Source organism: Bos javanicus, chromosome 9, assembly GCF_032452875.1.
Source record: "Bos javanicus breed banteng chromosome 9, ARS-OSU_banteng_1.0, whole genome shotgun sequence".
Classification (NCBI taxonomy): Eukaryota; Metazoa; Chordata; class Mammalia; order Artiodactyla; family Bovidae; genus Bos; species Bos javanicus.
The window spans coordinates 71,954,719-71,970,673 of NC_083876.1; the positions used below are offsets into that span (position 1 = coordinate 71,954,719).

The 15,955-nt window shown below is 38.3% G+C and overlaps 1 long non-coding RNA gene across 1 annotated transcript in view; it reads left to right on the forward strand.

Annotated features, from left to right (window-relative positions):
* Positions 1 to 13,645, forward strand: part of LOC133254454 (uncharacterized) — a 120,653-nt gene extending 107,008 nt beyond the window's left edge. Inside the window, exon 3 of the long non-coding RNA XR_009738674.1 lies at positions 13,446 to 13,645. This is a non-coding gene — a long non-coding RNA (uncharacterized LOC133254454). The remainder of the gene's footprint in view (positions 1 to 13,445) is intronic.
* The last annotated feature ends 2,310 nt before the right edge of the window (positions 13,646 to 15,955 follow it).

A 15,955-nucleotide genomic window follows, 5' to 3' on the forward strand; every position in this document is an offset into this window, starting at 1 on the left:
TTCCTTAGTGTTTTGACCTCAACCTTTTTTCCTTAATTTCAGCTATATTTTATTGATAATTAGTAAGTGAACTAAATTGAATGTCACTTTAAATACTCCAGAAGAAACTTGGCTATTTTTAGAAGTTCTATAATCAAACTTTCCATTAAGAGAAAAACCCTTTTGTAGAACAATCCCTCACCTCTAATTTTTATACTTTGAAGTTTCTGTTACATTAAGACATAACTTTTATTAATTTAAATGCTCTTGGTTAGTGCTATTTGTTTCTTCACCTTCATAATTCAATGGAATGTTTTCATTTTCTCTCTAGACAAGCTAGATAATCAGTAATATAGTGGTAATCACTTTATCTCTGTAACCTTTTCTCTCTGTTATATGCTTTCATAATCTATTTCTGTAGCCTATCACATGTGAAAGTGAAAGAGGAGAGTGAAAAGTTGGCTTAAAACTCAACATTCAGAAAACTAAGATCATGGCATCCGGTCCCAGAACTTCACGGCAAATAGACGGGGAAACAATGGAAACAGTGACAGACTTTTACTTTTTGGGGCTCCAAAATCACTGCAGCTGGTGACTTCAGCCATGAAATTAAAAGATGCTTGCTCCTTGGGAGAAAAGTTATGACCAACCTAGACAGCATATTAAAAAGCAGACACGTTACTTTACCAACAAAAGTCCATTTAGTCAAAGCTATGGTTTTACCAGTAGTCATGCATGGATGTGAGAGTTGGAATATAATGAAAGCTGAGTGCCAAAGAATTAATGCTTTTGAACTGTGGTGTTGGAGAACACTCTTTAGAGTCCCTTGGACTGCAAGGAGATCCAACCAGTCAATCTTAAAGGAAATCAATCCTGAATATTCATTGGAAGGACTGATGCTGAAGCTAAAACTCCAGTATTTTGGCCACGTGATGTGAAGAACTGACTCATTTGAAAAGACCCTGATGCTGGGAAAGATTGAAAGCAGGAGGAGAAGGGGATGCCAGAGAATGAGATGGTTGGATGGCATCACCAACATGATGGATATGAATTTCAGTAGGCTCTGGGAGTTGGTGATGGACAGGAAAACTTAGCATGCTGCAGTCCATGCAGTCTCAAAGAATAGGACATGACTGAGTGACTGGACTGAACTGATCAGATGTTTTAACTTATGCTAAGTAACTATTAATTAATTTTTGTCTGTATTAATTTTTAATCATATGGCACTGAGAAGCAATGATATTGAGAAAGAATATCACTCCATATCTAAATACATACATTTGATTAATAGAATCTTTGAATTATTTTTATTATAGGAGACTATGTTCTTTGTACAGGTAAACTATGACTGTTTATCTTACAGCTTTACAGCTTGCTACTATTTTATTTCCCTCAGGTAATCAAAAAAATTAAGCTTATTGTGGCTATTTAATAGACTCTGATGGATCTGGTAACAAACCATCTACTATATGTTAGGATGAACAACAGTTAGTAGGACCATAAATAATTTGAATGTATACTAATGCTTGTTAACCCAGATCTTTAATATATTAGATTACTTTCTTAAATTCTAAGGATGTCAAGTGTAATAAGAATAGAATTTCTTTTGGTTAATAAATAGTATGTGCATGCATGAATACTAAGTCACTTCAGTTGTGTCTGACCCTTGGTAACCCTATGGACTGTAACTCCTCTGTCCATGGGATTCTCCAGGCAAGAATACTGGAGTGTGTTGCAATGCTCTCCTCCAGGGGATCTTTCCAAGCCTGGGAATGAACCCAGGTCTCTTACATCTCCTGCATTGGCAGGCAGGTTCTTTACCACTAGCACCACCTGTCTGTGAGTGTGTGTGTGTGTGAGTGTGTGTGTGTGCGCGCTTAGTCATTCGTCGTCTGTCACTCTGTGACCACATGGACGAAGGAGCACCACCTGGGAAGCCCTCAATAGTACATAGTTTTAACCAACTTTTATATTGCTTCTTTTTTCTAATCCTCAACCCTAAACAAGCAAAATAATGGGAACAAGTATATCAGTGTTCCTTTTTTAACATAACAGTTTAGGCTCTGTGTCTACTGGGTACCTGAAGCGACTTAGCACACACACACACCACTAGGTACATAGTCTCTTGGTCTTCAGCTACTTGAATTATTTTCATCCACTTGGAGGTGACTTAGCCTTTAAATTATTTTTGCAAATGTCACTCATTTGATCAAACTGGGTGTTTTTAGTGGATATACTTCTTGTGGATATACAGCTTCCTTCTCCTCCTCTTTTACCCACTCATTTTCCCTTTTTTATTGCCTCCTATGAAACTTAGAACACGAATGCATCCTGCATCTGGTCACCTTTATCTTTCTTTGCACTATCTCACTACTCAGATTCCTCCCTTTTCCTCCTTTTCCAGAAACCTTGCTTTTGATTCTGTTCTTCATGAAGATTTTAGATAATTATTAGTACTTGCATTCTTTATTTCCAAGGGAACTGAATTCCTTATAATTCACTGTAAATAAACCAAAAATATTCTAGAGTTTCTCTGATATGATAACCACATATAGATATTTACACCTCTGCCCAAATGTTACTGAAAAATTAAATTCTGCTTCTTCAACATGACTGCAGGTATTCTAGCTTGAGTTAAAAATGGCTTCATATGAAGATTAAGAATTATTCCATTTTCTAACCACTACAGAAAACCATAGGGAGATTTCTCAAACAACTAAAAATAGAGTTGCCATATGACCCAGCAACACCACTCCTGGCATATATCCAGACAACATTATAATTCAAAAAAATATAAGCATCCCTATATTCATATAGCAGCACTATTTACAATAGCCAAGACATGGAAACAACCTGAATATCCATCAACAGATGACTGGATAAAGAAGATATGTTATATATAAGAATACAATGGAATACTACCCAGCCATTAAAAAGAAAGAAATAATGCCATTTGCAGCAACACAGATGGACCTAGAGATTATCAGACTAAGTGAAAAGCCAGACAAAGACAAATACCATACAATTTTCTTATATGTGGAATCTAAAATATGACACAAATGAAGTTATTTATGAAACCAAAAAAAACTCACATAGAGAATAGATTTGTGGTTGCCAGGGGAAAGGGGAGGTGGGAAAGGGATGAACTGAGAGTTTGGGATTAGCAGATGCAAGCTCTTGTATACAGAATGGATAAAAAGTAAGTTCCTACAGTATAGCATAGGGAACTATATTCAATATCCTGTAATAAACTATAATGGAAACAATAAAAGAATTCTTCCATTTTTAGTTAAAGTATTCATCAGTTAAAGGTTAAATATAATGACTGTCTTCCTGTGACTATTAAGAGGAAAATAATTTTTGATTGTAAAAATGACTGTGCCCAAAATTCAGTTTTACTCCAAACATTGTCTGTAGTACTTTTATTGGACTATTTTGTTTAATTTTCCAAACAATTTTTAAACCTATCATTTAAACAAAATTTTACCCATATTTTTTTCTAAACCAATGAGTATAGGCAAAGTACTTAAGAGGATTTAATTACCTAGCAAATGATCTCTGACACATTTATCAATAAGTCATTTGGGCCAGTAAATGCAAAGAAATCAGATCCTGTCCCTCTCCAGATAATCAGAAGACGAGTGTGAAAAGAGTGAGACTATAAGGTCAGTGTCTGGAGATTTTAAAAAAAGTGCTTCAATGATAAGTTTCCATCTTTTTTATGAAAAAGGCCTAGATCAGTGAGTTGTGGCTTTGGAAGTAAAGGATGTCATTTTTGGAGGGTGGGGTGAAAATCGCTTTTCAAGCTGGAGTGGTGGCAGAAGAAGGGTCTTTTCCCAAGAGAGTTTATTACTTGCCCATTAGAAGGCTTAGCATCAAATCCCACCTTGGGAAGATCTAAACAAGGGTTATATGATAGCTGGGTCCCCCTGCAGCAATTCATAGTGTGGGCAGAGACAGCCTCATTACCACTCAAGCTGCTCCGACCCAGACCACAGTGTGACATGGAAAGAACAAAAGAAAGGGGAAGAAGAGACATGTAATATGATCTATTATTTTGCAATTAACTCAAGACTAGCCCCGGTCCACTGTCAGCACTCTCACTGCACACACCACACACTCACACACATCTGAGATTGGATCCAGAAACACTAAATCAATTTCCCCTCTCTCACCATCATTGGAGGACTAGACCAACCTCACCTTCTCCAGCCTGAAAACCTAGCTTCCAAGACCCTTACGGACCAGAGTACAAGGTTCTTCAGTCATCTGAAAGAAAGCCAGCTAGAGAATTCGTTTATGCATATTTCTCTTCCATTACTGTTTTTTGATGCCTGTTTCATGATACAGATTTCATCATGCAATTTACATGCAAATGATTAGAAAAATCTACATATTACCTAACTAATTAATTTTGTCTATAATTACAGCTACTAATTGGTCCAGTGTCCTAGAAAAGTGCTAGTTAGCACTGATTATACAACTTTATCTGAAAGCAGACCCAATACTTAGTTTTTACCCACACTAGCTAATTAAGTAAAAATTCATTGCTAAAAAGGTAAACATATTAGCATGGTTTGTATATTTTAAACTATCATTAAGGTATGGGAAATACCAAAAATGCTTGCAAATATTTTAAAGTAAAATACAAAATATTATTATTTTTATGTATGTATTTATCAGAAAGATCAAAAGAATAGCTGGAAAAATCATTAGAGCTAACCATTAAATATCTGGAGAGAGAGAGAGAGCAATTCCACTCAAGAGTAACAAGAAAAAAATATAAATTACTTGTATTAATATTTTAATATGAAGGCATTATATTAAGAAAACAATACTATATCAAGACTTGAGTAAATGAAACGATATCCCATGTTATTGATTATAGACATTATTTTAAAAATATATACTCACCTGTAATTGCTTTCCAAGCTTATTACAAACTGAACCCCCAGTCTCAATAGCACACACGTCTTATAGGAGAAGCTGGGGCTCCTCTGGAGGTAAACGTGCACCTGGCCCATGAGTTGGAGAAGGTAAAGGAGGATCTGGTGGGATGAACTGCCAGATAACTGAGCAGACATGTGACCACATACCTGAGCTGCAACATTGCCTGGTGATCCTGTACCAACCTCCTGAGAATATAAGACCTAGTTCCCTGCTTTACTTCCACCTTCCAAATCTCATATAAAATGTCTCTTCTGGGGAAAGCAAACTTGGAACTATGTGGGAAATGGAATTATGTTTAATGTATTTGCAAGTTACCTAAGTTGACACAATACAAACTCACCACAATACAGATACAAATTTCTCAGTAGTGATTTATAGAGTTTTGAGGGTATAGAATAATTTTCTAAACATGACGCCAAAGGCAAAGACCTTAATGGAAAGACTGAAAGATAAGACAATAAAAGTTTTAAATTTTTTTGTTTGAAAAACCACCAAAAAGGGCTTCCCTGGTGGCTCAGTGGTAAGGAGTCTGTCTGCCTATGCAAGAAACATGGGTTCTATCCCTGATCCCAGAAGGTCCCGCATGCCGTAGAGCAACTAAGCCCGCACACCACGACTACTAAGCCTGTGCTCTGGAGCAACTACTGAGCCCTCCCACCACAGGTACTGAAGTCCCTGCGCCCGAAGCCTGTGCTCCACAGCAAGCAGCCGCAGAAATGAGAAGCCCATGCACTGCAACAAAGAGTAGCACCCCCACCTAAACACCCCCCAACCGCTCTCCCCCACAGCAACAAAGACCCAGAACAGCCAAAAATAAATAGATCAATAAAAATTTAAAAACCAACAAAACCTGAATGTAACTAATTTTAAAAAAAGAAAGAAAGAAAAAATTAGGGAAGTATTTGCAATACAGTGATAGAAAAATGGTGAATCTGTTTAATATATAAAGAAGCTTTTCAAATTAATAAAAAAGAGATGAACCCATGATATTTTAAATTTCAATAGATAATTCAATTCACAAAAGAAGAAAAAATAAAATAGCCAAAACACATTTTTAAACATAAAATTTCACTGGAAATCAAATAAATGCAAAAGGATATTCTCCAACCTGTTGGCTACTGCTGCTGCTGCTGCTGCTAAGTCGCTTCAGTCATGTCCGACTCTGTGCGACCCCATAGATGGCAACCCACCAGGCTCCCCCGTCCCTGGGATTCTCCAGGCAAGAACACTGGAATGGGTTGCCATTTCCTTCTCCAATGCATGAAAGTGAAAAGTGAAAGTGAAGTCGCTCAGTCATGTCCGACTCTTAGCGACCCCATGGACTGGAGCCTACCAGGCTCCTCCATCCATGGGATTTTCCAGGCAAGAGTACTGGAGTGGGGTGCCATTGACATTAGGGAATCAATACTGTGATGTATTCATACAACTTGATCTAGATCTTTAAATTTTTATTAATCTATCCAGAGAAAACATATCACAATATGTCCAAGATAAAACAAGCACCAAATAATAAATATTTTTAAAGGGATGTGAAAAAATGCTTTTACTGTAAGGATATTTGCAATAGCAAAAAAAGGAAAAAACTGAAATGTCTCATAATAAAGCATTAGTTAAACAGACTTTGATATCTTTATATAATGAACTACTGCATAGCCATTGAAAGCTTTCAATTAAAAATATGGAACTATATTTGAAAAAACATTCTGAAAAATTTAATCATGTCCCATTTGAGTAAAAAAATGTTATATATCTACACATATATATTCATTCATTCACACAGATGAAAATATATACTAAATTATTAGTAAAATATATACTAAATTATTAGTAGAATTACTGTTCTTTCCATTTTCGATGAATATCTATTATTAATGTAGTACAAGAAGTTATAAAAGTCACTTGAAGTACTATTTAAAATCTTGAATACTTGATAAAAACTATTATTGTCCCTCTTTTCCTTCCCTTAAATGTTATACACTTATTGAGTGCATGATGCATAAAGACATTGAAGAGCAAGAATGAATTTAACTAGAAGGATGAGGAATTCTTCCTGAGAGAGGTGACATTTGAGGTAAATCTCCAAGAGTGGGCAGAATTTTAAGTTGAAAAGGTGGCAGTAGATGGAGGGCATTGAAGAGATTCATTTCAGTTTGAGGAGCAGCAAATGTAGAGCTGTGCGTTAGACATGAAGCTGAAAGGTAGCTTGGGATAAAGAACAATAAGTAGGCTCCTCCATCCTCATGAGGAGTATGAATCTAGCAATTAGCATATTTCATACACTGGTATTTCAAGGGAAGCAGAGTCTGAGAGTTTTGCCAAGAAAATGCACTGGTCATAACAAACACCCTCTTCCAACAACACAAGAGAAGAATCTATACATGGACATCACCAGATGGTCAACACCCAAATCAGATTGATTATATTCTTTGCAGCCAAAGATGGAGAAGCTCTATACAGTCAGCAAAAACAAGACCAGGAGCTGACTGTGGCTCAGACCATGACCTCCTTATTGCCAAATTCAGACTTAAATTGAAGAAAGTAGGGAAAACCACTAGACCATTCAGGTATGACCTAAATCAAATCCCTTATGATTATACAGTGGAAGTGAGAAATAGATTTAAGGGCCTAGATCTGATAGATAGAGTGCCTGATGAACTATGGACTGAGGTTCATGACATTGTACAGGACACAGGGATCAAGACCATCCCCGTGGAAAAGAAATGCAAAAAAGCAAAATGGCTGTCTGGGGAGGCCTTACAAATACCTGTGAAAAGAAGAGAAGCGAAAAGCAAAGGAGAAAAGGAAAGATATAAGTATCTGAATGCAGAGTTCCAAAGAATAGCAAGAAGAGATAAGAAAGCCTTCTTCAGCGATCAATGCAAAGAAATAGAGGAAAACAACAGAATGGGAGAGACTAGGGATCTCTTCAAGAAAATCAGAGATACCAAAGGAACATTTCATGCAAAGATGGGCTCGATAAAGGACAGAAATGGTATGGACCTAACAGAAGCAGAAGATATTAAGAAGAGATGGCAAGAATACACAGAACTGTACAAAAAAGATCTTCATGACCCAGATACACGATGGTTTATATTTTTCCTTTTCTCTAGGTCATCACTGACCTAGAGCCAGACATCCTGGAATGTGAAGTCAAGTGGGCCTTAGAAAGCATCACTACGAACAAAGCTAGTGGAAGTGATAGAATTCCAGTTGAGCTATTCCAAATCCTGAAAGATGATGCTGTGAAAGTGCTGCACTCAATATGCCAGCAAATTTGGAAAACTCAGCAGTGGCCACAAGACTGGAAATGGTCAGTTTTCATTCCAATCCCTAAGAAAGGCAATGCCAAAGAATGCTCAAACTACTGCACAATTGCACTCATCTCACACGCTAGTAAAGTAATGCTCAAAATTCTCCAAGCCAGGCTTCAGCAATATGTGAACCATGAACTTCCTGATGTTCAAGCTGGTTTTAGAAAAGGCAGAGGAACCAGAGATCAAATTGCCAACATCTGCTGGATCATGGAAAAAGCAAGAGAGTTCCAGAAAAACATCTATTTCTGCTTTATTGACTATGCCAAAGCCTTTGACTGTGTGGATCACAATAAACTGTGGAAAATTCTTCAAGAGATGGGAATACCAGACCACCTGATCTGCCTCTTGAGAAATCTGTATGCAGGTCAGGAAGCAACAGTTAGAACTGGACATGGAACAACAGACTGGTTCCAAATAGGAAACGTAGCTCGTCAAGGCTGTATATTGTCACCCTGTTTATTTAACTTATATGCAGAGTACATCATGAGAAACGCTGGACTGGAAGAAACACAAGCTGGAATCAAGATTGCCGGGAGAAATATCAAAAACCTCAGATATGCAGATGACACCACCCTTATGGCAGAAAGTGAAGAGGAACTCAAAAGCCTCTTGATGAAAGTGAAAGTGGAGAGTGAAAATGTTGGCTTAAAGCTCAACATTCAGAAAACGAAGATCATGGCATCCGGTCCCACCACTTCATGGGAAATAGATGGGGAAACAGTGGAAACACTGTCAGACTTTATTTTGGGGGGCTCCAAAATCACTGCAGATGGTGACTGCAGCCATGAAATTAAAAGACGCTTACTCCTTGGAAGGAAAGTTATGACCAACCTAGATAGCATATTCAAAAGCAGAGACATTACTTTGCCAACAAAGGTCTGTCTAGTCAAGGCTCTGGTTTTTCCTGTGGTCATGTATGGATGTGAGAGTTGGACTGTGAAGAAAGCTGAGCGCCAAAGAAATGATGCTTTTGAACTGTGGTGTTGGAGAAGACTCTTGAGAGTCCCTTGGACTGCAAGGAGATCCAACCAGTCCATTCTGAAGATCAGCCCTGGGCTTTCTTTGGAAGGAATGATGCTAAAGCTGAAACTCCAGTACTTTGGCCACCTCATGCAAAGAGTTGACTCATTGGAAAAGACTCTGATGCTGGGAGGGATTGGGGGCAAGAGGAGAAGGGGACAACAGAGGATGAGATGACTGGATGGCATCACTGACTCGATGGACGTGAGTCTGGGTGAACTCTGGAAGTTGGTGATGGACAGGGAGGCCTGGCGTGCTGCGATTCATGGGGTTGCAAAGAGTTGGACACAACTGAGTGACTGATCTGATCTGATCTGATCTGAACCTTCACTTATGAGTCACAGGTCTGGAGCACTGTGAGGGCTCTGAGCCTGGAATTCAGGCATTAGATGGTCATAGACATTGACCCGGGTGATTTGTTTATGAATACAAAAGTAGTATCATTAAGCCTTCTCAATATAGTTCTGCCCATACAAATCATTTTTGAAGATCTATATTGATTGTCTAGGTCAAATAAATATGAAATAAATTCTTTTCGATTTGGCTAACATTATTGGCAAATAAGTGAAAATTGATACTCTTTTTTTCTCTTTCATCCCACATAATATGCTTACAGGATAGTTTTTGTCTGGAATATGAATATATCATTCTTGAAAGTAAGCCCCGGAGCATTGGGCTAATTGCCACAAGACATAGCATGCAACCCCAGATCCACAAGCATCTACCTCCACTAATCTCTGTGTGTGTTCTTTCAGAATCCACCCTCCCAGCTCTGTGAGTCTATCTAAATATACATGTGGTTTCCTAGACTTGACTAAAATGACAACATATTTCAAGTCAAAAAAGAATTCATGTTGCTTTTTAAAAAAAAATTACAGGTAGTGTCTGCCCATTCCTTGGCCCCAGCTAACTCAATCAAATCATAGAGAAGTTTATACCTACCTTTGAAAGGATTTTTAATCATTTGTTAACATAGTCATTGAAGCAGAAGTAGATGTTTTTCTGGAATTCTCTTGCTTTTTCTATGAGCCAATGGATATTGGCAATTTGATCTCTGGTTCCTCTGACTTTTTCAAACTAAGTTTGAACATCTGGAAATTCTTGGTTCGTGTACAATTGAAGCCATGCTTGGAGAATTTTGAGCATTACTTTGCTAGCATGTGAGATGAGTGCAATTGTGTGGTAGTCTGAACGTTCTTTGGCATTGCCTTTCTTTGGGATTGGAATTAAAACTGACCTTTTCCAGTCCTGTGGCCATTGCTGAGTTTTCCAAATTTGCTGGCATATTGAGTGCAGCATTTTCACAGCATCATCTTTTAGCATTTGAAATAGCTCAGCTGGAATTCCATCATGTCCACTATCTTAGTTTGAGTGATGTGTGGATCACAACAAACTGTGGAAAATTCTTAAAGAGATGAGAATACCAGACCACCTGACCTACCTCCTGAGAAATCTGTATGCAGGTCAAGAAGCAACAGTTAGAACCAGACATGGAACAATGGACTGGTTCCAAATTGGGAAAGGAATACTTGAAGGCTGTATATTGTCACCCTGCTTATATGTAGAGTACATCATGCAAAATGCTGGACTGGATGAAGTACAAGCTGGAATCAAGATTGCCAGGAGAAATATCAATAACCTCAGATATGCAGATGACACCAACCTTATGGCAGAAAGCAAAGAAGAACTAAAGAGCCTCTTGAAAGTCAAAGCAAAGAGAAGAGTGAAAAAGCTGGCTTAAAACTCAGCATTCAAAAGCCTAAGTTCATGGCAACCGGTCCCATCACTTCACGGCAAATAGATGGGGAAACAACGAAAACAGTGACAGATTTTATTTTCTTGGGCTCCAAAATAGCTGTAGATGGTGACTACAGCCATGAAATTAAAAGACACTTCCTCTGTGGAAGAAAAGCTATGACAAACCTAGGCAGCATATTAAAAAGCAGAGACATTACTTTGCCAACAAAGGTCTGTATAGTCAAATCTATGGTTTTTCCAGTAGTTATGTATGAATGTGAGAGTCGGATCATAAATAAAGCTGAGCACCGAAGAATTAATGCTTTTGTACTGTGGTGTTGGAGAAGACTCTTGGGAGTCCCTTGAACTGCAAAGAGATCAAACCAGGCAATCCTAAGGGAAATCAACCCTGAATTGGAAGGACTGATGCTGAAGCTGAAACTCCAATACTTTGGCCACCTGTGGCAAGGAACTGACTCATTGGAAAAGAACTTGATGCTGGGAAAGATTGAAGGCAGGAGGAGAAGGGGATGACAGAGGATGAATTGGTTGAATGGCATCACTGACTTGATGGATGAGTTTAAGCAAGCTCCAGGAGTTGGTGATGGACAGGGAAACCTGGTGTGCTTCAATCCATGGGGTCACAAAGAGTTGGACACGACTGAGTGACTGAACTGAACTGAACTGAACTGGATCATTTGCTGAGGAAACCACTGCATGCCTCCTTGCCCTTTACAGGCACCTCTAAGTGACAAGACAGGCATGGTTGTTTCTTTTTACCGCAGGGGATTGCACTGAATATTAAATGTGTATCTTTCCCGCTAACTGAGACTGATGAAAATGCATTCCCCCCTCAAAATAATTATTGTGCATTCACTGATTAAAATGGAAAATAATACCATTTACAATCATGTTTAACATTTAGCTTCTAATTAGAAATAACACAAAATAATCTTATTTTATTATTGATATAGATTATGGCCCATACTCCTGTCATAGCATTTTTTCTTCTTAACTCTTCCATCTGAGCTTACCTATCCTCTGTGTCATTTTCTCAAGTGTTTTAGAGGATTAGTCAGTTAATGCAGAATACTAACCAAAGCTTCCCAACACTAACCAAGGCTTTCCAAGTGGCACTAGTGAAATAGAACCTGCCTTCCAATTCAGGATATCTAACAGACTCAGGTTCAATCCCTGGGTGGGGAAGAGGCCCTGGAGGAGGAAATGGCAACCCACTCCAGTACTCTTCCCTGGAGAATTCCAAGGACAGAGGAGCCTACTGTCCATAGGGTCGCAAAGAGTCAGACACAACTGAAGTGACTTAACATAGCAACCAGAGCTTGTGCAATAGTCACAGATAAATATTTAAAATATTGTTGCTGTTATTTAGTCACTGTTGTGTCAAACTCTTTTGCGACCCCATGAACTGCAGCCCGCTCCTATTTCCACAGAATTTTCCAAGCAAGAATACTGGAGTGGGTTGTCATTTCCTTCTTCAGGAGATCTTCCCAACTCAGGGATCAAACCCACAGCTCCTGCATTGCCAAGCAGATTCTTTACCACTGGGCTACCAGGGAAGCCATTTTAAATATAGAATCATCTAAATTAAAAATATCTCTTTGCTATTTAACCAAACCACACAAAGCAGTGAAAAATGAAAGCATTCTGATCGCTGGGCTAGTCCAGACAGAGTCCTTTTAGCCAGGTCTGTACAGACAATCTCTGCTTTCATTTCTGTATATTGAGTCAAAATTTAGAAAGAAAAAGAAAGTAGGTCAAAAATTCATTCTTTGGAAATTTGATCTGATGAATCATGAGTCACAAACCAAGTCAGAAATATGATGGATAGCATCTTTAGCATTTAAGAAAGCATTGGCTTTAGATTGTCTCTGTCTAGATACACAGCTAATCATCAAAATCTTTACCAAAACTGTATATAAGTGTAAAAAAATTCATTTCAGACACATAAATCTACAAAGGTGAAAGAGGAAGAGAAATTGTGACCATTACGTGCTCTGTCTTGGTTGGGGTTGTAAATCAATTTCCCCAGTGTTTTTGCTTTGCTCTCCTCCTGCTTTCCAGAGTTTGATGTTTCTCGTTTACAAAAATTGGGGATATATTTCATTTACCAAAAAAAAAGTTGGATTTAACTCTATAATTTATAAATATTTATGCATATTTCCAAAGAATACATGGGCTTAACTACATTTTTCCCTGATTACTTATATGCTTAATACATCATGTTAGATCTCACATCTTGCACTTTCACAATAAAGCATTCAGATGAGAAAGCAATAGCCCAAACAACCTGTCAACGAATCAGCAGACACTTGGAAAAAAATGAAACCTGAAGTTAGATATAATCTATAAAATTGGTGAAGATTTTAATTCAAGGACTATTTTCTATTTACACTTAAAAAAAAATTTTTTTTTTTCCTGTTCAAGGATGAAATCTCTGCTCGGCTTCTGTAGAGGGTTAATAAACAGTCTCGCAAATGACCAGCTGGTGTCAGCGACCCTACCTCATTTCTCTTCCACCTTCACTCACATGGCAAGTGGGATACGAATGCGTTGTTCGGCACCGTATTCAAAGATGACACGACTGACAGTGATTGTGCGAGCCCAGTGTGTGACTGAGAAGCCCAATATGGTACCAGGAATCCTTCCTGTAGTTTTCACATATGAAGCTTGTTGGGAGATTTGTGACTGCAGCTGCTTTCAAGAGAGCCTGCCGTTGTTTATATCTCTGCCTCCAAAATACAAAATGGGCCGTTGCTAGGAATGAACCACTTCATTTCCTGACCAGTGCAAGCCAGACTGATGTCTCTGCTGTTCGTTCCCAGATGTTCCCCAGCACGACCATGTTACTCATAGTTGTGTTTTGCATCATTCGGGAATGAACAAGATAAGTTAACTTGGATGGTAAGTATCTCTTTGGTCGAAGGTTGTATCTCTTTTCAGTAAGAACTGAAACCCACCCTCCCCTTCCCATGCTGCGTCCACGAGTTTATTCTCTACGTCTGCATCTCTATCCCTGCCTTGAAAATAGGTTCATCAATAGCATTTTTTCTAGATTCTGTATATTTGCATTCATATATGATATTTGTCTTTCTCTTTCTGACTTATTTCACTCTGTATAACAGGCTTTAGGTTCATCCACCAGTGTAGAATGACTTGAGAGGGTAGCAATGACATATATCCACACTACCCTGTGTAAAGTAGCTAGTGGGAAGCTGCTATATAACACAGGGAGCCCAGCCGGCCATCTTCACTGACCTGGAGGAATGGGGTGGGAGTGTGGGTGGGAGGCTCAAGAGGGAGGGGATATACGTGTACATATGGCTGATTCCTGTTGTTGTACAGCAGAAATGAACACATTATAAGCTATTATCCTCCAATTAAAATTTCAAAAGGAAAAAAACTGAGAACCAACTCTTAGAACCTACTCTGCATTACAGAGCTGTGATCGAAAGTAGGCAGAACGCAAAGGAGTATGAGCCTTAGGCTATGTCATCAAGTTGTTTACTAGACAGAAACACTCTTAAAATACTGCAAACCAATGAGTGATTAGGACAAGTGCTGGACAAAGACTTCCATAAAATGTAACTAGATGGAGAGACAATTTGAGCTTTGGATGTGATGAAATTCTTTATGGAGCAGAGTACATTTGATAAAGAGATGATCAGAGGGGACTCTCTGAGCATGGGAAATGTGAACGCATGTGTTAGTTGCTCAGTCGTGTCCAACTCTTTTGCAGCTCCATGGACTTTAGTCTGCCAGGGTCCTCTATTCATGGGATTTCCCAGGCAAGAATACTGGAGTGGGTTACCATTTCCTTCTCCATTTTCTTCTTCCAGACCCACAGATTGAACCCAGGTCTCTTGCATTGCAGGCAAATTCTTTAGCATCTGAGCCACAAGGGAAGCCCAGGGAATGTGAAAGACTATACGAAAATGGCATATGGACCAAGTATTTTGAAAATAGTAAAAGACCAAAATGGCAAATGGACAAAGTATTTTGAAAATAGGAAATCTACAAGTTGGGTTCAAGAGGAAGACTACAAGATATAAGATAAAAGTAGGATGGAGCCAGGGCATATTAGAGCCATTACAGAGATTTCATAGAAACTTTGAAAATAATTAGATTAAGGAGCCATCCGTCCATGAGTAGGATGAGTTGTTACCCTTCTGGCACAAACTAGTTGTGTAATACTGAATGAAAGATTTGACCTCTAAGGACCTCAATTTTTAAATCTGCAGAAAGAAAGAAGACTAGAATAGAAAAAATAGTTCTCAACACCTGGCTGCAGGAATGTTCGGAAAATTATGAAGAAACAATGAAAGATTTGGGAAGGAGAGTGATATTGGTATCTAATGGACTCCACCAAAAAAGCCTGATATTCTGTGATACATGGAACAGTCCCACCAGAAAATGTCCACACAGTTTTCAAATAACCCCCAGACACAGGGGAATAACCTATTTGTTATTATCTGAGCCTAGAAGCCAATTCTGTTCTGTTTGAAAATCTAAAGTATGTAAATTAAATATTAATATAATTGCTTTCCCTAGATGTTACACTCTGGAAGTGGTTGAATTACCAATAAAATCGTCATCTTCATGATGAGCCTAAGTATTTATAAGAATGTAATTATTGAGCCAATGTTTCAAAATGCCAATATAAAATAAGGTGTTGACAGTATGTATTTGAATACTATCTTCATTTAAACCCAAACCCATTCATTCTCAGTAGGGGCAAACTCAGATTACTTCACCGTACCTTCTGGTGTAATTACACCTAAGTTTTCATATTTTGAAAGGTTCCTTCTCTTATTACAAATTACTTTTTCTTTGCTTCCTCATTATTATAGTTAGGGCATTTATTAATGCCCTAACTGTGAATTTTATTTCAGCTAGTAAAGAGGATGGTGTATGTGATGCTATGGACTGTAACCGGT